Source organism: Stegodyphus dumicola, chromosome 2, assembly GCF_044657685.1.
Source record: "Stegodyphus dumicola isolate Sdum_Otavi_A_Nest chromosome 2, ASM4465768v1".
Classification (NCBI taxonomy): Eukaryota; Metazoa; Arthropoda; class Arachnida; order Araneae; family Eresidae; genus Stegodyphus; species Stegodyphus dumicola.
This window is the reverse complement of record NC_140769.1, coordinates 162,605,135-162,628,439: the sequence shown is the minus strand read 5'-3', so window position 1 is coordinate 162,628,439 and position 23,305 is coordinate 162,605,135. Positions and strand designations below refer to the sequence as shown.

The 23,305-nt window shown below is 31.2% G+C and overlaps 1 long non-coding RNA gene across 1 annotated transcript; it reads left to right on the top strand.

The window, feature by feature from the left end:
- The first annotated feature begins 15,978 nt into the window (after window positions 1-15,978).
- LOC146998632 (uncharacterized) lies at window positions 15,979-22,948 on the top strand. The gene is made up of 2 exons (XR_015039338.1): window positions 15,979-18,293; window positions 22,684-22,948. It is a non-coding gene; the product is annotated as an uncharacterized LOC146998632 (long non-coding RNA).
- Window positions 22,949-23,305: the final 357 nt, after the last annotated feature.

The window sequence follows — 23,305 nt, the reverse complement described above, 5'->3', positions numbered from 1 at the left end:
GTTCACACCTGTTTTGCAGTTGTTTAGAACACACAGAAAAGTGGGGGTGACAGATTAAAAAAATTGATATGGTCACCACATGACTTCTTTGCACGGCCTATTAAATTATGCGTAATTTTTCCAGCATTTCATTTAAACCTATTTCTCCTTCATTTAATCTATTCAGTTCTCACTTTGCGGAGAGGAAAATGCATAAAAACTCAAAACATATTCATTAAAAATTGCAAAATACAGAAAAACCTAAGGCACCAATAGAGTTAAAAACTGTAAAAAAAAAAATAATAAATAAAATAAAAAATAAAATAAAAAAAATAATAAAAAATAAAATAATTAAAAAAAACTAAAATTATACAGTTTAAATTAATTACATTTAGCCAGCAAGACAGATTTTTCGGTGCACAAAACTTTTGTCTGTATTCGTCAAAAAGGCACCGAAGTTGGTGCAGAAACTGACTTAATTCACTATTCTAATAAGCATTTCAACTGTAAACAAATGGCGGCGGAGTTAGGCTTAGTGGAACTCAAAGAACTCTGCAACTATTGCATGCAGATTAACTAAAGGCATAAAAAAAACTTAATCGGAAGATAAGAACAACATAATTCAATCATTTTAAAGCAAAAAATGTACAATTTACAAACATATAAGAGTAAAGAAACTGAGATCACTGAGCCGGGTAACAGAGTGGATATGTATATGCATGTATTTATATACTTCTGGTGCGGCCGATTGCAACCAAAATAAGAGGTGAACAATTGCATGTTATGGCAATTCTATATGCAAAATTTCAACGTTCCGAGGCTACCGGTTTTTGAGTTATGGGCTATAAATATACATACATACGTGCGTACAGACGTCTTGAAAAAAATCTCTTCTGAATCAATTTCAAAACCATTTCACAGTCCGTTTTGGGAAAAAGAGTCTGTTGAAACTCTCACCGACAACCACGTGATTTGCGCATGTGCGCAGCATAAACTAAATCAGAACTTTTTAGTTGAACTTTGAGAACTCGTGATGGACGTTTGAGTGAAACATGTAATCCTTATCTTTCTGTATATATATATACATATAAACCTTATCTTTCTCTATATAATATATATCTTTCTGTATATATATATATATATATATATATTTTAGTGTAGTGATGTGATGTAAATTAAATATCTTATTATCTTAGAAGCCTCCCCTTTTTCTGTGAGTAGTGTGTAGATGTACTTAGGAACAATACTCCCGGATATGCTTTGGAGAAGAAAGAAGATCGAATAAAAGGTAAGTCCTTTTTACCTTTTATTTTCTAAGAATTATACATTTTTTGGCATCCCGGGCCTCGAATGAAGGCGAATTGTTGATACTTCTTGAATTATTGAATATATATTAAATAATGATGGAATTCATCGATACATTGAAAAGGAAACGCGGCCACATAAGAGCTGCCGTTACAAAATTAATTGGCCGAATCGAAACTGAATTATCAAAAACAGAAGTGAATGCAGAGGAACTAGAAATTTCCTTAGAACTCTTAAATGAAAAATCGAACGAGTTGAAACAAATAGATGCCGATATAAAAAAATTAATAGACATAAAGGATCTAGACCAGGAATTAAACGGTGTTGACGAATATCGTGAAAGAATAACTACATTTAAATACAAAGCTAACAAAAAATTGAAAGAAATTAATATAGAACAACAAACATTTAGTGTGTTAAGAAGCACTGAACAGTTAAGTGAATGTATAGAAAACGTTAAAATCGAAAATCATAATGTGAAGCTTCCTAAACTTACGAATCCGAAGTTTTATGGCAAAAGCTGCGAATGGCTGACATTTTGGAACACTTTTTCATCAGCCATACATCAAAATAAAACGCTTGACGCTATAAGCAAATTTAATTATTTGAAATCCTTTTTGGGAGGTACTGCTTATAACACCATTGACGGTTTCGATTTAACCGAAGAAAATTACGAAACTTCAGTTAAACTACTCACGGAAAGATTTGGAAATAAAGATGTACTGATAAACGCCCATATAGATAAATTACTGAAAATAAGACCTCTAAAGGATTCTAATGACATTCAAAATTTCCGTAAGTTATTCAATTACATACAAAAACATATTCAATGTCTTGAATCATTAAATATTACCTCAGAAACATACAAAAACATATTCGATGTCTTGAATCATTAAATATGACGTCAGAAACATATGGAGCTTTATTAACACCTATTTTGCTTAAAACATTGCCCGCAGATTTGGTTTTGGAATATAATAAAACATTTCGAAGATCAAATTACGATTTGAATCACTTAGTGGAATTTCTTTCTCAGCAATTAATTGCTCGGGAAAAAACAGATTTGCAGTCGAAAGAAGCGGCGTCAATTTCTCCTCCCCCCCCGACAAACAAAACGCGAAAGCAAGCTGTCAACTTAGCATGATAAACGGGTACCAGATGTATCGTCTGCCTCGCAGTTGCTGTCTACAAATAAGAATCAAAATTATAAACATTCGAACTGCATATTTTGCGATTCAGATCATGAAAGTTCTGAATGTCGGAAAGCGAGTCGTTTAACCTTAGATGAAAAAAAGCAAAAATTGCAGAACCACGGATTATGTTTTAAATGCTTAAACAGGTACCATATTTCTCGCTTTTGCAAGACCAAAGTTAAATGTGTTCCATATGCGGTAAAGCTCATTTGTCAATAATGTGTAACTCTCACGGAAATAATTCTACAGGCATTATTGGGGATGAAAATAATAAAAAAGACTGTGTTCTGACAAATAAATCTTGCATGCAGTTAGTAAATTTGCAAACTTTAGTAGTAAAACTTCGTGGGGATGGGATCGAAAGATATGTGAGAATTTTAATAGGTAGTGGTTCCCAGCGATCCTACATTTCGAAGTATGCAGTTAGTATAATGAATTATAAAACAAGTGGTAAAGAAGAATTAATCCATGGTTTTTTCGGAGGAATTGAAAAGAAAGAAACTCATAGTAAATATTTAATTAGATTGAGTAGTCTTAAAGATGATTATCACTGTAATTTTCAGGTTTTGGATCAGAATATGTACTGACATTCCTCAAATTCGTAGAGATACATATCTTACTGAACTGCGAAAACATGGAATTTATTTAACTGACATGCAGAATAAATCTGTGGATTTGATGTATGAAAAATCACCTTTAGAAATTCATGTTCTTTTAGGTGCAGATGTGGCAGGAAAGCTTCTAACAGGGAAGGTTAGACAACTAAAATGTGGGTTATCATGCGTACTTACTAGATTAGGATGGACAATGATTGGGAAAACTGAAAAGCGTGAGTTCTATAACAGTACGACAACTGTATTGTCACTTCATGTTAATGATGCTAAAATTTCGGATTTATGGTGTCTTGACTCGTTAGGAATAACGGATCCGGCTACAACCCACACAAGAAAGGAAATTGATGAAACTGCTAAAACATATTTTCGTCAGTCATTAAAGAGAGATAGTGAGGGTAGATATCAGGTTTCTCTTCCTTGGTTAGAAGGGCATGAGGTTTTGCCTGACGACAGATTATTAGCAGAGAAAAGGTTAAAATCCTGCGTCAAAAATCTGTCTGAAAGAGTATGAAAATATTTTTAACAAATGGGCTGAAGAAGGTATTATAGAATCTGTTGAAGATAAGAAAACCGAAAATTGTCATTACCTACCACATAGGGCTGTAATTAAGGAAAGTTCAACCACAAAGATTAGACCTGTGTTCGATGCCTCAGCGAAGGAAATGAATGGTGTGTCCTTAAATGACTGTTTTGAAAAGGGCCCAAATTATTTGGAATTAATACCGAGTATTTTAAACAGATTTCGCCTAGGTAAATACGGGGTTATCTCAGATATACGTAAGGCCTTTTTGCAAATAGGTGTCTGTCCTCGAGATAGAGACTTTCTTAGATTTCTCTGGTGGGAAGAAGGAGATCCCGAAAAATTGAAAATATATCGACATAAGCGCGTTGTGTTTGGTGTTAATGCCAGTCCTTTTTTTCTCGCCGCCACACTGAATTATCATCTCGAGAATGTTCCTGAACATCAACAAGAGGTAGCTAAGAAATTAAAGTGAATCAATGTACGTCGACAATTGTGTGGCTAGCCTTGATACTATTGAAGAACTAAACACTTTCGTTAATGTGTCGAAGGAAATTATGTCGACTGCTAAATTTGATTTAAAGGGATGGTGTTACAATGAACCTAGCGGTGAAACTTAAAAAAGAAATCCCTGCAATGAAGACTCCGATAAAACCGTATCAGTTCTGGGGTTGAAATGGAATTTATCAAATGACACTTTGTCCTGTGACTTTAAAGATAGTTCTGTGAAACAGCCTGTCAGCAAAAGAAATATATTGTCAATAGTACACAGGATATTTGACTCGATTGGGTTTACAGCTCCTGTTACTCTCATTCCTAAGCTAATGCTTCAAGAATGCTGGAAATAGAAGATTTCATGGGATAACAATTTACCTAAAAGCATTTCTGATGAATTCGAAAGCTGGAAAAATAAATTGCACAATGTGGAAAAAATAGCTATACCGAGAAGAATTTTTATTGACTTCGAAAGAATTTCCGATTTATCTTTACACGTGTTTTGTGACGCGAGTAAATATGCTTATGCCACATGCATATTTATGCGAAGCTGTAATGAAAATTCCGTTACATGTCAGCTCATCTCAGCTCGATCCAGAGTGGCACCTATCAAGCCGATTTCCATACCACGACTAGAACTCTTAGCTTGTACGATTGGTGCTAGACTGGCACATCGTGTTAAGGAAGATTTGAGACTAGAAAGCTTGCCTATTTATTATTGGAGTGATTCTATGGATGGATTATTTTGGATAAAAAAGAATGAAAACTGGGGCGTTTTTGTCCACAATAGAGTGAACGAAATCCGTACTCTAAGTAATCCAAACGACTGGAATTATATTCCTAGAACGCTAAATCCAGCGGACCTCCCTTCCCGAGGATGCAGTCCGGAAACCTTAGTCAAATCGAAATGGTGGGAGGGTCCCGATTGGTTGAGAAATGATCCAGAAAAATGGCCTACCTCTGAAATTGTACCGAATTTTGACATTATAAATGCTGAAAGAAAGAAGACAATAATTTCTGCAGTTAATTCGAATGCTATGACTGAAGTTAATTTAATAAGATTTCTTCGTACAATGCCATTCTAAAGCTAATATCTTGGATCTTCCGTTTTGTTAAAAATGTCAGACTAAGTCCTAATGAAAGAACTTTTGGAACAATTACAGCGGAAGAAATTAAAGGAGCCGAATTAACTCTTTTGAAATTAGTGCAGAGTGAATCATTTTCTGGATTAGATGACAAAAGATTACGTCAACCAATGATTGATTCAACCAATGATTGATTCTAACGGAATCCTTAGGGTTAAAACCAGAATTCTGAGAAGAGATGATACAGAAAATTTTCGATTTCCTATTATTCTTCCTTCAGATCATCCTATTGTAGTAAAATTAATTAGAGCTAAACATGAAATGAACAATCATGCAGGAGTACAATTTTTAATATCCGCTGTACGAGAACAATATTGGATTTTGAAAACACGAAAGACTGTCAAGAAAGTCATAAGAAGCTGTATTGTATGTCAGAGGTTCGATACTAGTTCTTCGAAAACACCCATTGCTCCTCTCCCTGAAGACCGAGTAAGAAAAGCAGCAGTCTTTGAGATTGTAGGTGTTGACTTGACTGGACCGTTGATATTGAAGGGAAATCAAAAATCATGGATAGTGATTTTTACCTATGCTGTTTTTCGCGCAGTGCATTTGGAATTGATTTTCTCGCCATCAACTGAAAGTTTTCTGCAAGACCTGAGACGTTTCATTGCTCGACGTGGAAGACCCCACACCATGTATTCCGACAATGGAACGAATTTCAAAGGAAGTGATAGATTATTCAAAAACTTAAATTGGGATAAAATCTTAGAACAAGCTAGTATCCACAGGATCACATGGAAATTTCTTCCGCCATCAGTTTCCTGGTGGGGAGGATGGTGGGAGCGATTAATAGGAGTCCTGAAAAGAATCCTTCTCAAAGTTTTAGGACGATCATCTCTGAATCATGAAGAAATGATAACAATTTTGTGTGACTGTGAAGCAATAATGAATAATCGTCCATTGACGTATGTCTCGGAAGATGTTGAAGATTAATCTCCGATCACACCTTCCATGTTTCTCCATGAGATTCGACAAATTGGAGTTCCTGATCTGGATAATATAGATGCGAAATCTTTAAACAAAAGGCTTACTTATCGACAAAAACTTTTACAAGATCTACGTAAAAGATTTCGAATCGAATATCTCGGACAGTTACAGGAAAATTATGAGCATGTAAAAGCTTCACAACCTTTGAAAATAGGAGATCTTGTTTTAGTGTCCGATGATAATAAGAAGCAAACAGTTGGTTATTGGCGAAAGTAACCGAGATTTTCAAATCTCGGGATGGACATGTGCGTTTAGTTAAGGTCAACACTAAGCTTGGAGAAGTTTTGCGACCAACCAAGCGTTTGTATCCTTTGAAGATAACATCATCAGATGAACAGTCTAGATTTAGAAATGTGGCAAGCAGCTCTTCAACATCATCAGATGAATAGTCTAGATTTAGAAATGTGGCAAGCAGCTCTTCTGATGAACCAGAGACTTACTGCGATCCTGATATTCGTAATGACTTGCCTCAAGATCTTAATAGCGAAAAGATTCCATCGATGACTACAAGAAGTGGTCGAATGGTAAAGCCTGTTCAAAGGTTGCAGTTCTAAATTTGATTTTTCAGCAGATTTAAAGGTGGGAGTATGTTGAAACTCTCACCGACAACCACGTGATTTGCGCATGTGCGCAGCAAAAACTAAATCAGAACTTTTTAGTTGAACTTTGAGAACTCGTGATGGACGTTTGAGTGAAACATGTAATCCTTATCTTTCTGTATATATATATATATATATATACATTAGTTTAGTGCTGTGATGTAAATTAAATATCTTATTATCTTAGAAGCCTCCCCTTTTTCTGTGAGTAGCGTGTAGATGTACTTAGGAAAAATACTCCCGGATATGCCTTGGAGAAGAAAGAAGATCGAATAAAAGGTAAGTCCTTTTTACCTTTTATTTTCTAAGAATTATACAGAGTCCTTTACTCTGTCCGTGCGTAGAGAGATAACGCAAAAGCATCGTTGAAATGGTGTCGAGAGCGGTCAAAATGGATATTTTTGTTGAAATATGATACCGAAAATTTTTCGCGATTTCAGTACTTCCTTTACTTCGCATAAGGAAGTAAAAAGCAAACGTAAAGTTGTTTTCCTGCACTAATTCGAATGCGAATCCTAAATGTGGATGATAATAAGGGTCAGCAATGTTTCCGTTAAAAATTGCAGAAATTCCGTAAAAAATATGAAAAATACAAAAAAAAAGTGTTCAGGTTGAACATATCCATACGATTATTTATATCTGATTGATACACATTTGGATGTTGTCTATAACAATACAAAATAATATCAGCTATATAGCAAATTGGACGGGTCCAAAGAGCTTGTCCGTTGTATCCGCGGGTTCGTTATACGACGGGTTTAATACAGCGGGGATTGACTGTAACAATAAACATGCAATAACAAATATCAAAGTAAAGTAAATGAAAGTTAATGCACAATAAAATATAAAAATGTATTTTCATATTTTTATGATACATAACTTTAAGTCTGACGTTTTATTTACCGCAAGCTGCAGGCCATTATTTCAAGATGAATTTTTTAAAGATAATTATTTAATTTCTTGTTCCCATGAATCTAAATGACAAATTTATTTTTCTTCTTTTAATTCAGTAATATTTTTATGAAATGTAAATAAAAGCTTAATTTATAAGAATTGTTAGCTTATTTTATTTTCATTTTTTAGTTTTAATGACACAATATCATCCAAAATGGTTCTGTTGAAAAATCGTTTTTCAGAAGTGAAAAATCACTTACTTCCAATTTTTTTTACAACATATGGTCGAAAAAATAGAACAATTTTTTTTTAAAATTTTCCCAAAAATTAGAAGTTACGTTAAAACTTTCATATAAACTTCATTTAAAAGATACTTTTTTCACTGTATTCCATGCTGCAAACAGTAAAATTCGAGAGTTTTAGTAGAAGACACATCCGAAAAATCGTTTCAGTATTAAATTAAAAAAAAAAATCTAAACTGGATTTTGAAAACAATATCTCTGCACCACGCTATATTATTGTCCACATTTTAGTGTGTGTGTAAAATTTGAGCTGGACAGTTTAATAAGCTTCCTCCAGTTTAATGTGTAAGACTTTCACTGTGTAAATCTCAGTTACTGTAGAAAGTGACGAGTCTTAAGAACTAGATAGCGAATATTCGCTTAAGTTCGGGTGACAAGAAACAAGAAGATAGAAGAGTAACTAACCCTTTATTATTCCAATAAGATTTAACAAAACTCCGCCTGGGAGTGTACAAACAACGCCGACACTGAACTTAAGAGGCTAAGAATTAAACTAAAACTAAGATTAACTAAATAAGTATAGCCAAAGCTATCAAGGTTGTTCAATTAGAGTTGGCCCCCTTAACTTATTTTACTACGAAGCTTAACAAGAGCCTGAGTACGGCCGAGCGTAAATACAGCTTTGAGAGAGAGAGCGGCCAAAAAGGCAGACGCGCGTAGTTCAGAAACTCTGATTCTCTCTCTGTCTCAGTAAGTTAACTTCGTGGTTAAATACTGCTCCTCCTCATTAAATATTCATCAAAATCCAAAACTACGTTCTGGCCGGAAGTAGTAAGTTGAAGTTAAGAATTTGACAGGAAAGGAATTTTAACTTAAAATTTAACTGTTAATAAAATTAACATAATTCTTACAAGGTGTTGGCAATCGTTTGGTTGCTTGGTAGCAGCCCATGATACACAACGCCTTTGTAATCCCGCCAAATTAACAGTATGATTTTCTGATGCAATTGAACTTTTGATATGATTTGTGCTGATTCAGCATGCTTGGATCATGATCTTTTTCGATTAATGTTATTTTATCGCCACTGATAATTCATTTAAAATAAAATAAAAAAAAACTGAAAGGTTTTAGATTTTAAATTTTTAAATTACGTCCAAAATGGCGTTTTTTTAACGTTTTGTATGTTACCTTTATTTATTAAATGTCATCTTCTTTGCCCTTAAAACATAAAATTCAGTTCAACAGCAATGTCGCAAATTAATTTTAAAATGAGCATATCTTTAGAATTTCCGATACACAGTTCCACGCGCTGGAGATAAAAGGTTTTTCCCCTCCCCCGTAAAGTGTTGCCAGTCTTCGCTTTTAAATCGTTGAGTTTGTTATTCAAAAATTTACTAAAGTTTTACAAAATGTGAAATGGATAAAAAACAAAAACTCTAAATTTCAAATTTGGGATTTCAGATGCCCATATTCGCAGTAGGATTACGTGATTCAAAATTGGATGGCTCTAGATACCGTTTTTTTTATCACAATGTGAGAAATATACATACATTTATGAAAATTTTTCATTATTTAATTTCTTCAAATATAATACAGGGCGACAATATTTGGTGGCAATAGTTTGACAATTGATACAGCTTTTTAAAGATTTCAACGCAAAATGCCAAAACGAAAATAATATTCCTTGAGGGACAAAGCCCCTTTGGACTAAAAAAAAAAAGGAATATAGTGTTGCTTACATTTTAAAAAAAGTCAACTTTTAAAATAAAACACTGAGAAAAATTTAAACAAACTTACGAAATGGCAAAACAAATTTGAAAACACTGTAGATTTTTATTGCAAATACATTTAAATCATAGTCAAAACTTAAGCTGTTCTGTGTTTTAGATTAATAAAATAAAGTGAATAAATAGTAAATGCAAAATAATGTATACAGAAGCAATAAGAAACGCGTGACCATGGGCCTTATCAGAAATAGACTAACCCAATTGCGTTTTCTCCCTTGTCTGGCGCTTTCCCGGCTGTCACCTTGATCACATCCGGAGGAGTAGGGAGGACTTCCAGAAATTAGCAATGGTTGGCTATTGCAGCGCGTACAATTGTCACGAAAAAGCTGGTGGTAGTGTCTCATTTCACAAGTAAGAATTTTTAAATATTTTTATTTTTGACACCGAGATTGCTTTTTAAATACTTAGCATGTTTTTCAAGCATAATCAACGTTCTAAATAATTATAAAGCTGTTGCATTCCTATGATGTAAGCGAATTTGTAACTTCTTCTTTTAGAAAATAATATTTTAAATCTGAACTAACAGAAAAATTCAACCAAGTAATTTTCTCTTACAATTACTAAAACTATAACTAATACTAAACTATAGCTAAATACTAAAATGCCTAAAAATGAATTTTTGAAAGTTTTTCTTTAAAATTTATAATTTTTTGCTGCTTTTTTAAATTATGGCTAAATTTTAATTCCTAGCATTATAACTAATCAAAAATAAGAATATTTAAGAACGAAAAGTACGCATCTTATATAGCTGGTTTTGTTGTTAAAAGCTTAGCTTATAATGTAAAATGTAATATCTGTTTCTCAGCTTTAGTTTCAACAGAACCATATGATGGTTTCCTAGGTTTCAAATATTATAAATCTGGATGTAAAGGTTTGACTTCTCCTTCCAGTGATGTCCGAATGATCTGCAAAAATGCAGAAATATTTTTTAGGCAGACTGAAAAGGAGTTTAAATTGAATTAAAAAAATATTATAAATTTCATGACTCTAAAATTCTTAAAAAGCATAGGAACACATATATTTCCTTCTCTTCAAGACCATATTTATGATGATGAGCCAGATAAAAACGACCTGATTAAATTAATTAAAGCAGTGATATTTCAATATTTAAAAATCAGAATGCATCATGCAGTTGCATGTTACTATGAATCTAAACGGAGAGAAAATATTCGAAGCAGATTTACTAAATTAATTTTATTTAAGCATCAGTAAACCATATTATCTGTTTCTCTTCCTTTCTCTCTCTAAATATATATATATATATATATGTGTGTGTGTATTTACATTAATAGATAAATAGATATAATCTTGTTTTCACAAATATTTGAAATAAAAAGTGAAGTAAGCGAATTTTTCAATGCTACAAATATCCTAAATTGTTTACTTTCATACATATGTATTTATGGATGTATAGTCATTCTGCTTAAAGTATTTACAGGTATATAAAATTACAAGGTTACTTTAGGCGCATTAATAAAAATTTAAGATTGGACGTATAATATCTAATATCTTGTATTTTATAGTAATTATTTTTTTAAAATTTATTTCTACTTCCGCATAAGATTTTTTTATTCACTGCGAATTTAAAAAAAAATGTTTCATTACACTCAGAAAAGTTTATGCTTCGAATTTTATGAGTTATTAATATTGTCATAAATGATCATCTTTTAATACCATAATAATTTTGAAAACAGAAAAAATAAATAAAACAATCCTTGGTTTCTATAAACATTTGAAATGATAAATATTTGCTACTACTGCCTGAAAATGTTCACAAAATTAAAAAAAATTAACAAATCTTGTTTAATTTTACCTTATTTGTTTCATAGCATCATGTACTATCAATCTTACTTAATTTTACTTTATTTGTAGGCAAAAGTAAATTCATAAATTATTTGTTTAGAGTTTTTACCGTTTTATCAAAGTAATGATGTTTAGACAAGAATTACGCTTATGCTCAAAATGCACTAAAAAGTGGTTTCATGAGATATATAAAATCTTATTAGCAAAAACTGTGATTTTTATTATCTCATCATTTATACAACGTATCACATTTAATAATTAAAAAAAGTTATGTGATACAAACGCCATATGTTTCAATGTTACGACAAACTAAATCCTCCCTACTCTCTCTTCCCGACATGTGTGTGACGCACGCCCTGCCCACTGGGTTAGTCTATTTCTTGTAAGGTCCGTTTGTCGTAACATTGAAACATATGGCGTTTGTATCACATAACGTTCTTTAATTATTAAATGTGATACATATAATGAATGATGAGAATGAATTATAAATGATGAGATAATAAAAATCACAGTTTTTGCTAATAAGATTTTATATATCTCATGGAACCACTTTTTATTGCATTTTGAGTAATTTTTTTACTGCATTTTGAGTATAAGCGTAATTCTTGTCTAAACATCATTACTTTGATAAAACGGTAAAAACTCTAAACAAAAAATTTATGAATTTACTTTTGCCTACAAATAAAGTAAAATTAAGTAAGATTGATAGTACATGATGCTATGAAACAAATAAGGTAAAATTAAACAAGATTTGGTAATTTTTTTTTTTTTAATTTTATGAACATTTTCCGGCAGTAGTAGCAAACATTTATCATTTCAAATGTTTATAGAAACCAAGGATTGTTTTATTTATTTTTTTCTGTTTTCTAAATTATTATGGTATTAAAAGATGATCATTTATGACAATATTAATAACTCATAAAATTCGGAGCATAAACTTTTCTGAGTGTAATGAAAAATTTTTTAAAAAATTCGCAGTAAATAAAAAAATCTTATGCGGAACTAGAAATAAATTTTAAAAAATAACTACTATAAAATACAAGATATTATATGTCCAATCTTAAAATTTTATTAATGCGCCTAAAGTAACCTTGTAATTTTATATACCTGTAAATACTTTAAGCAGAATGACTATACATCCATAAATACATATGTATGAAAGTAAACAATTTAGGATATTTGTTGCATTGAAAAATTCGCTTACTTCACTTTTTATTTCAAATATTTGTGAAAACAAGATTATATCTATTTATCTATTAATGTAAATACACACACCTATATATATATATATATATATATATATATATATATTTAAAGAGAGAGAGGAAGAGAAACAGATAATATGGCTTATTGATGCTTAAATAAAATTAATGTAGTAAATCTGCTTCGAATATTTTCTCTCCGTTTAGATTCATTCTAATATGCAACTGCATGACGCATTCTGATTTTTAAATATTGAAATATCACTGCTTTAATTAATTCTAATATGCAACTGCATGACGCATTCTGATTTTTAAATATTGAAATATCACTGCTTTAATTAATTCTAATATGCAACTGCATGACGCATTCTGATTTTTAAATATTGAAATATCACTGCTTCAATTAATTTAATCAGGTGGTTTTTATCTGGCTCATCATCAGAAATATGGTCTTGAAGAGAAGGAAATATATGTGTTCCTACGCTTTTTAAGACTTTTAGAGTCATGAAATTTATAATATTTTTTTTATTCAATTTAAACTCCTTTTCAGTCTGCCTAAAAACTAGTTCTGCATTTTTTGCAGATCATTCGAACGTCACTACAAGGAGAAGTCAAACCTTTACATTCAGATTTATAATAGTTGAAACCTAGCAAACCATCATATGGTTCTGTTGAAACTAAAGCTGAGAAACAGATATTACATTCTACATTATAAGCTAAGCTTTTAACAACAAAACCAGCTATATAAGATGTATACTTTTCGTTCTTAAATATTCTTATTTTTGATTAGTTATAATGCTAGGAATTAAAATTTACCCATAATTTAAAAAAGCAACAAAAAATTATAAATTTTAAAGAAAAACTTTCAAAAATTCATTTTTAGGCATTTTAGTATTTAGCTATAGTTTAGTATTAGTTATAGTTTTAGTAATTGTAAGAGAAAATTACTTGGTTGAATTTTTCTGTTAGTTCAGATTTAAAATATTATTTTCTAAAAGAAGAAGTTACAAATTCGCTTACATCATAGGAATGCAACAGCTTTATAATTATTTAGAACGTTAATTATGCTAGAAAAACATGCTAAGTATTTAAAAAGCAATCTCGGTGTCAAAAATAAAAATATTTAAAAATTCTTACTTGTGAAATGAGACACTACCACCAGCTTTTTCGTGACAATTGTACGCGCTGCAATAGCCAACCATTGCTAATTTCTGGAAGTTGTCCCTACTCCTCCGGATGTGATCAAGGTGAGAGCCAGCAATGCCTCAGACAATGGAGAAAACGCAATTGGTTTAGTCTATTTCTTATAAGGTCCATGCCTAAAAGTTCGTTTCCACGTGATCGCCGAGAAGAACCGATTTATTGCCTTTGGGTTCAGATTGCAACATACTATAAAAAAAATTAAAAGATCGCTCGATCAATATTTTTTCTAATAATTGTTTTAAAAAGAGGCTTACATAGAAACATTTTGTTTTAAAAAGAGGCTTACATAGACATTTTGTTACAAAAGAGGCTTTTGATAATCTGCGAGAATTTCACAATTTTGCATCCGATAGTTTTTAAGATGCTGAAATTTAAACAAATTGGGCGATTTCCGAAAATTCGCCTAAAATTCAAAAATTTATTTTAAAATGTCGATTCTCCTCTATCCGATGGTTCAAACAATAAAATCCTGATACCTTTAGCTTGTTCGTTAAAATAAGATATGTGTGAATATAATTTAAACATTAAACTTTCAAAAAATCAAAAAGAAACTGATTTTCTGTATTGCATTGTTATTCACAAACAATCACAAATCCACAAACCAAATTTGAATCCTACAGTTTATCAAGAAGTAGAATAAAAATCGATGATAAATTTTTAACCATGTGAGAAACATCATACATGAACTAAGTAAAAGCTTCGTGGAAAGGAATTACGCCTTTCTGTTTCATAAATTTATTTATTTATTTACTGTTTTCCTTCTTCGACATTCGCATGAGGTAGAAAACTTCGTAATAACTTCATTTTTTTAATGGTTATGTGATATAACTTTAAATGCATTGTATTTATGATATATCCAGTCAATAATATTTAGTAACATCACATAATTATTGTAATTAATTAAATTAATGAAATATCTCTCTAACGTTATATATTATGCATATTTAAGAAAAGATTGTTTTTTAAAAGAATTTTTTTCCAGGTGCCAATTGTTTTCAGTTTACGGATTCCATGTCCTATAAAAGGAATTAAAAGGAAAATTTGCTTCTCAAGTAGCAATATTTTCTATTTTACGATTTGTTGCTCGACTCGTACGCAAGCGATTCAGTGAAAAATGCTCAGCTAAGGCTTGATTAATTAACCTTTTTCTTTATTAAACAGGGGCACAATGTTCGCTAATTTACAATAAAAACTTAGCATATTTATATTACTACTATATTAACATTTCTATTTTTAGCAGTTCATTTTAAATAGAAGATTTTACGTTGCTCACACTAATTTATTCAATGATATTTATTATGTCTTTTGTGCAGTAGAATATATATGGAAATATTACTTTCTAGAATCACATTTCATTTACTTCTGAGACATGGCACAATATGTTTAATTAAGGCTTGTTAAATTATTTACGTAGAATTATTTACACGATAGATTTGTTACACCGACATCTTTAAGCTAATGAAAGCTAACAAATTTCATTTGATTATCTTTCAATAGCATTTGATAAGAACCCAATTACTTATTATTTTTAAGTTAAAAAAAGCATAATATTTCGAAGTTAAAAAACATCAAATAACAAAAATTAATAATTTATAAAACAACAAACATTAAATTAAAAATTTAAATTACTAGTTTAAAAGCACTTTCGGAAAAGATAATTTCTAAATAAAGGTCCCGCCAAAAGTTTTTTCTACCGAAAAGGCTCGCGGGAGCGTTAAGTATTGAAGGAACCGCGGAAAATAAAAAAAAGTGCGCAAAATATTTCCTTTAGCAATCCCGTAGCGTCCACCCTGTTTTCGATTTCGATGATGTTTGGCAGAGTGCTGAGAGGAAAAAAATGTGAAACGTAAAAGTGATTCGTTTTTTCTCGGTCATGCCTTCTAGGCATGCGCAACAGGGGCAAATGATTAGTTTCATTCTTGAGGAACATCTTCTCACCGCCACGCATGCGCATACTCATCCTCGCGTGCCGCTCATCGGACGGGAGAGTCAGTTGAAGTTTCGGACGTGCGAGCGGTAAGAACGGTGCGAAAGTCTTTCCCCTACAACAACCAAAAATCCCTGTCGACGAGGGAAAAGTCGGTGAGTTTAAAAGGAATAGTTCCGGTGAGTTTAAGCGCGAGGATCACAAGAATTTGGAAGCTTGTTTTAAAAATATTTTGTCATGTCTTAATCTAGGCCGCACAGTACTTAATCTTTTATGAAATTTTTACTTTTGAAATGTTCTAATCGATAAATTTATTTTTGAACTTTTATAAAATCTGAAGTGTATACTTTTCGAGAAATTTTTAATTCGTTTATATTTTAAAGGATTTATCTATACATTTGTATTTATGAATTAATAGGGAATACTGAAAAAATTCTTAAATAATAGAAGAAGTAAAAGGTAATTTTTGAAACATCCATGAAATTTGAAACACGAAAGTAGGAAAAAATATAGTTAATATTCAGACTTATTTTTATAATTAGGAAGCAAAACTCTGTATAGTGTTGATTTTGAAAGGAAGCAAGGAGAAAAAAAAATTATCATAAAATACTTTCTTCAGTATAAGTGTAGACGCATAGATTCTAATTTACAATATGATTTCGAATGAAACATGTAATATGAAAGAATAGCAAAAAAGAATATTGTGGAAATTAAATCAGTAGAATTCCATTTACCTGTAAAGCTTTTCTGTGCTGGCGGAAGTATGTAGGATACAGTTTTTCGTGATAGTGTGTGGTTAAGAATACTTAATTAGATGAGCCTGAAAGGTGAAATTCCTTCTGCTAGGCCACTCATAAATATTTCTGAGTTGCTGGTGGCAACAAAGCAACACTTTCATCTTTCATTTATTTGCACACGACATTTATTCAAGACACATTTCATCAGAATTTAGAAGCAATGCAATTAGTGCTCGATTTTTTAAAAAATCGCTAAGGAATTTTTTTTTTTTTTTTTTTTTTTTTTTTTTGTGGAAGACGGCAGTTTTGATCTATTCTTTTACTGTAGATCTGCTTTTATTTTGCAAACTCTTTTTTATTATCTTTTAGAATTCGATGGAAAAATTTCGAATGCTTCAGAAGGAGAGCAGCAAATTTATTTTCGCTGTGAACTAAAAACTGTGAATTTTCATAACTGTGAACTAAAAACGTTTTGTTACCTGAGTAACATTAAATTAAATGATTAATAGGAAGCTGAATGAACGTATTTTAAAAATTCATATCTTTCAGCAAAGAAATCTGGTTATTGCCGCAAGCTTTAACGAGACAAAAGTCTTCAATGGAAATAATTTTATAGATTTCCAAAGTGTTTTTTTATATTCAGGATGAGGAGAAATAGGAATGAGCTTTATAATGCTTTTGTGACTTGATTTCTGGAATTAGTTTTTAAGCCCTCTGGCGATAATTTCTCGCAAGAGTGGAAGTACAACTAAAAAGCAAAAATAATCTTCTTTCTGAAAATAATGGACAGCAGTATTCGAATGGGAAAAAAGAATCAAAATCATTCAAATCTCGTGAGTGTGATAACGTAAAAGTTACAGTTAAGATTGTACTTACCACGTCTTTGCATATATTCTTTTAAAAACCACAAAAATTCATTGACTTTAAAATCTCACCGAACTTTAAAAAACACCTGTCTTTCAAGCCACATGAACTTCGGCCTTTAACTTAAAATTGCGCGAACGATATAAAAATCCATATAATTAAGGTCAATGCAGTGCTCTGAAAGAACTTTGCTTTTTGACTAAGAATTCTGTGAAGCAGTTTGGCATCGGCACTTGCAGTGCAATCCTGACCTCCTTGTGGCTGACACTGTGCTTCAAAAAAGTGAAAACTTCCTCCTTTTTGTTTTTTAATTATGTCATTCCAGTCGAGGGGAGATCTGTTGAGAAGATGGAACGTAAGATACATCTGCTGTGCTGTCGCTTGACATGTTAATTGAAAATTTCAAGAATGTTTCCTTCGGTGCTTCTTCAGCATGATCGAATACGATAACTTCACTGATAACCATTACACCGGCCCTGCGCCGGAAAATTTGACTTACCTGATGTCGAACTGCAGCTCTCGCCTGAGGCACCCTCCACATCCCCCTTATTCTGAGCTGCCGCCTTACATCAGGATCGCTGCTACCACGGTGTGTGCCGTTATCTTGACTCTTGGCACAGCAGGGAACGTCTTGGTGGCTACCGTGGTATGGAGGACCAAAGAGCTGAGAAACTCGACCAATTTGTTTTTGATCAATTTGAGTGTCGCCGATCTTCTGGTACTTCTTGTATGCGTTCCTCCTGTCCTCGTGGAACTGCATTCTCTGCCGGAGGTGTGGCAGCTGGGAGAAGGCATGTGTAAGTACCATTTTCCTTTCCAACTTTTAAAAAACATTTTTAGTAAACTGTGAAGGAGCTAAAATTAGTAATTTAAGATATTTTTCACAATTAAATTAGAATAAAGGGGAGGAATATAAACTACTAAAAAGTTGTTATACAGTTGACCTTTTAGCAATATTTGTGTTAGGGGCGTTGACCCTGGCACTGCCAACAATTTGGGAATAACTTCTGATTCTTCAAAACCTTCTGGTACTAATAACTTGTTTACAAGCCTATAATAATACAAAGTTTTCTATTTTCTTTGCGCTTTGTTCAGTTCTATGTTAGAAAAGTATGCTATGAAAAAAATGGAAAATATTAGCAACATGGATCATATTTTTTTGCATTATTAAAATATATAAGTATCGTTTTACATAATGATTTAAGTTAGTATTTTCTTAACATGAGATTTTGTTTGTATCACTAGTGTGCAGGTGTAAAATGAAATGATTTTCCAGTAAATTTGGTTTTGTTTTAGGTAATAAATAATAGATCAGACTAAAATTATCTATTTTATTTTTCGTATTAGTGAACACGGCTTAATTTTCTCCTAAATGTTTTCGATGACGTAAAGCATGCAAATTTTTGAAATTGTCGTGAGTCTCTAAATACATTAGTATAAAGAAATAGAAATGGAATATTTCAAGGGTCAGTTGAAGTTTTAACATTAAAATAATTATTATTTTCTCAAATGAAGGAACTCAGAAGGAACTATTACTTAAATTTGCTGCGCTGCAATGTTTTAACAATTCCTTATAGTTGTAGATAATATTAGATAATATACCAAGCTGAAAAGGTCTAAGGTTCAAAACATTTTAGAAACATTGACTGATAATACTGTTTATAATCTTATCTGTGATGTATCATATAACAACATCACTTAGAATATTGTTTATAAAATTATTCATTTATGTGATCGTGTTTAGAAGAATACCTTTCTTACAATATCTGTTTACAGAAAGGTTGCATTATAACTCTTGTGATTATGGAAACAGAAAAATTACTTGATATTCACAGACATGGGGCAGGAGCATATTATAACTTATCAATGGTTATTTGGACTTATCAATGGAATACCAATTTTGTAAAATTTTGGTATTAAAACGGATGATTTCGTTTAAGAGTAATAAAAGAAAGATAAGGCAAGTAACTATTATGTATTTCTTGAGCTGTATTAACATATCAAGTTTTACACTTTAAGAAAAATGTAAAAGCTTCTTTTCAACTGTTTTTCATCGGATTTTGAAAGACAAAAATATCAATAATATCTTAAAAGTTAATATTTATTAGAAAGTATATAGTAAATATTACAAAAATTTATTGTATTTGTAAGAAAATTGAGAAAAAGGCATCTCAGTTTATTCCGGTTTGGTATTATACCAATCTGGAAATAGTGGGTACAATAAGTTACAAAAAGGGATTTTTTTTAGAAGTAATTTATTTCGGTTTTCTAAAAAAAAATGGATATTTATTTTAATGTATAATTTTTCATGTTAATGCTCTGTAACACAGAGAGGTTTGTTTTAAAAAATTTAGTATGCATAAAACTGTTTCTGTAAGCTTTTTATTAGCGAAGTATTAGTAATGTAAACTGTAAAAACAACTTAAGTATTTGTATTTCATGCCACGCAAATGCTATTTCGTAATTTATAAATGATTAATTTATAAATGATTCGGACGTTTCAAATAGTTGATGTCTTTTTTTTTCTGTGTACCATACACTTTTTTTTTTCTAAAATCTTTTACACTCATACCTAACTCAATAAATATATGAGTTAATAAATGCAGTCTTAATTATTTGACTATAAATAATCCAGAGATTTTGATTTTGCAGAATGATACATATTACATACTTATACTGATTTTGTAGAATACTACATACTTATATTACGATTATCAACGGATTGATTTAATGCTATGCCTGTCTATGAAAAATAATATTGTCATGGATACCATGACGGTTTTTAATCAACCTACTCAAATTTAATACGTTTTGATAATATTAATTTACGATGAGAGAGAAAATGTTGTATAAAGTCCAGTTTTTACTGCTTAGGTAATCAAATACTTATTCGGAAAATATTCTCAAAACATGAAAACATACATACTTATTAGAAAATCGGTATTTTAATTCCTTAGCAGATTGATTTTATTTTATGTTACCTTTTACCATAAATATTTGGTATAAATCGGGTAGTAATTTTGCCACAGAGAAAAAATCCAAATTCGCGGAAGAGCTGCAGGGTGTGTAGGGAAAATTCGCGAATCTTTCCCTGCTTGGTCTCTGCACTAACATTTTCGAAAAAAATTCGTGAGGATTTCTATTAACATTTTGGAGACGTTTACTAGCAGAAACGAAGTAATAACAAAAATAACTAGCATGTGACTAAACAGATATTATATTATGCATTTAAAAATTATAATGAATTAAGTTCCTGACACGTATATTAAAAGTGCCTATTTTGGATCAAGAACACAATTTTTAAAGCTGTTTTTGTAGACCCATAGACATTCTTCGTTAAGTAAAACGTTCCCAAAATAATTCTTCGACACGAAAATTATTTGCCGGCCTTGACAAGCAACGGAAAATCATTTTACGAAACTTCGAGAAAAACATTTTCTCGTATTCCAGTAATCTTGCAAAAATTACCGCAATTCTTAGATCCGATTTGGGTTTTTAGAATAAGATTATTTGGTAGTGCATTTTTTACAAAAATTTCTGTCGGTGAATAGAGTAAAATTTTTTTAATAAAAAAGCTAATAATTATACTTGAAATTTAATAATAATTGGAAAAATATGAAATTCTCGGCTTTATTCGACATTCGCGGAAAAATCTGAAACTGGGAAATCTTAAACAATTTTGCTAAACTAATGGCAGAACTCAGTGCTGCGATAATGGCCTAACCATATATATATGTATGTATGTATGTTATATATGTATATGTGTGTGTATATTATGTATATATATATATGTGTGTGTGTGGGTTGATTATTGTAATTTTAGCACCTAATTAATTAAATAAATTTAGAATTTAAAAAAATATACCTTTTAATAGAAGTTAACGAGCCCAATAGGTCAGTTTGCCCAGAAATGATATTAATTTCGTTTGGCATTTTGCGTCGTCCACAATCAAACGGCGTTTTACTTTACAAATTGTTGTCACCAAATATTATAGGCCAGTATAATATTTAAAGAAATTAAATAATGAAGAATCTGCATGAATACATGTCTGTTTCTCGCAGTGTGAAAAAACAACCGTACCTAGAAACATGGAATTTTGAATAACGTAGTCCTACACTCGAATATTGGTATCTGGAAGCCCAGGTTTGCAATGTGGAATTTTTTTTATTATCTACTTCATATTTTGTAAAACTCTAACGAATTCTTGATTAACAAACACAACGATTTCAAAGCGAGCTATAGCAATACTGTACGGGGAAAATATATATATATATATCCAGCGCGCGAGACTGTATGGGAAATTCTAAAGATATTCTTTTTAAATTACTTTGTGATATTGCTGTTGAATTGAATTTTATGGTTTTAAGTGCGAAGAATATATTTAATAAAGAAAGGTAACACACAAACTGTTAAAAAAAGCCCCTTTGGGAGTAATATGAAACCTGAATGTTTTCGGACTTTTTTTTAAATTTTATTTTCATTACATATATATCTATAGATACATATAGATATATATACATAATTATTGGTTTTCTATTTTTGATTATCTACTAGGAATATATAAGTGTACAGTTATTTCATACTAAAATTACAAAATTTTATTTCTTTGGTGAGTGACATATACTAAAGCTAAGAGAAATTATCTTTTTGAAATTATTGTTTTCTAAAACCGCGTAACCATAAAGCATTTTTTATTGGATTATGTTGGAATTATACCAGTTTTTCTTTATTGTTATCGAAACCCAAGAAGTAGATTCATGCGGTCGGGGAATAAAATGGTTACAAATTGACTGATTAAAGTTTCATTGAGAAACAGGTTTGAGTGTTTTCTTTTGCCAGATATTTTACTGTTCAGTGGCGGATTGTATAAAATGGATTCATTACTGCTTGAATACCTTATAAACTTTTTTACTTCATAAAAATTCCTAAATTTAAATTCTAAACTTCTTATCAGTAAATTTGAAGAAACATGCGATTTTCTTTCTGTACAGAATTGTCATACTAATTTTGTTAATAAATAACAAAACCATATATAGGCAAACTATTATCCCGTAATATAAGTATGTAGTAAGTGACATTAGAAACATCTTTATTATTTAATGACTGATATGGTCATGTATCCATAACAATTAAAAATTAGCTCCAGTATGTATTTTTTTTTAACTTATTACGTGCTTTGCCCTTAGGAACTACACGGAAATTGAGGGATACCCCTTGAAGGTCTTTTTAAGGAAAACTGACTCGTATCCACGTTACACATGGAGAAAACCACGGAAACGCCCATGCAGCCAGCCCGTTCGCCGGGACTCGCACCCCAAACCGAACAACCAATGTTCAGCGGCTTTTACCGCTCGGCCGTTGGTTGGCCTGCATTATGTAATAATGTATATAATATTTAAAATACTTAAATATTTATGTACAATATTAAACATCACATCATTTTTTGCCGCATATCTTTGTTTTTGTATTATTATTAAACTAATTTTTACATTTACAATTAATTACATTATACTTATATTATTTTACTATAAAAGACAATTAGAGTACAATAGTTTTATATTTATAGTACTATAAGATTATTAGTGTTATTTTAATGTCTGTGGCGTATCCAAGCACCTAAGAGGTTCAGATCTTGACGAACGGGCGAGTTTTTGTTTGTTTTCTCCATGTGTAAGATTAATAGAGCCATTTTCTCTTAGAAAGTTCTCCCCGAAGACATCCTCCCTATTAGACGAATAGCTATACTGTTCTGCGACACAATATAATAATAAATCCATTTGAAAATACTTTATTATATATAAATACATA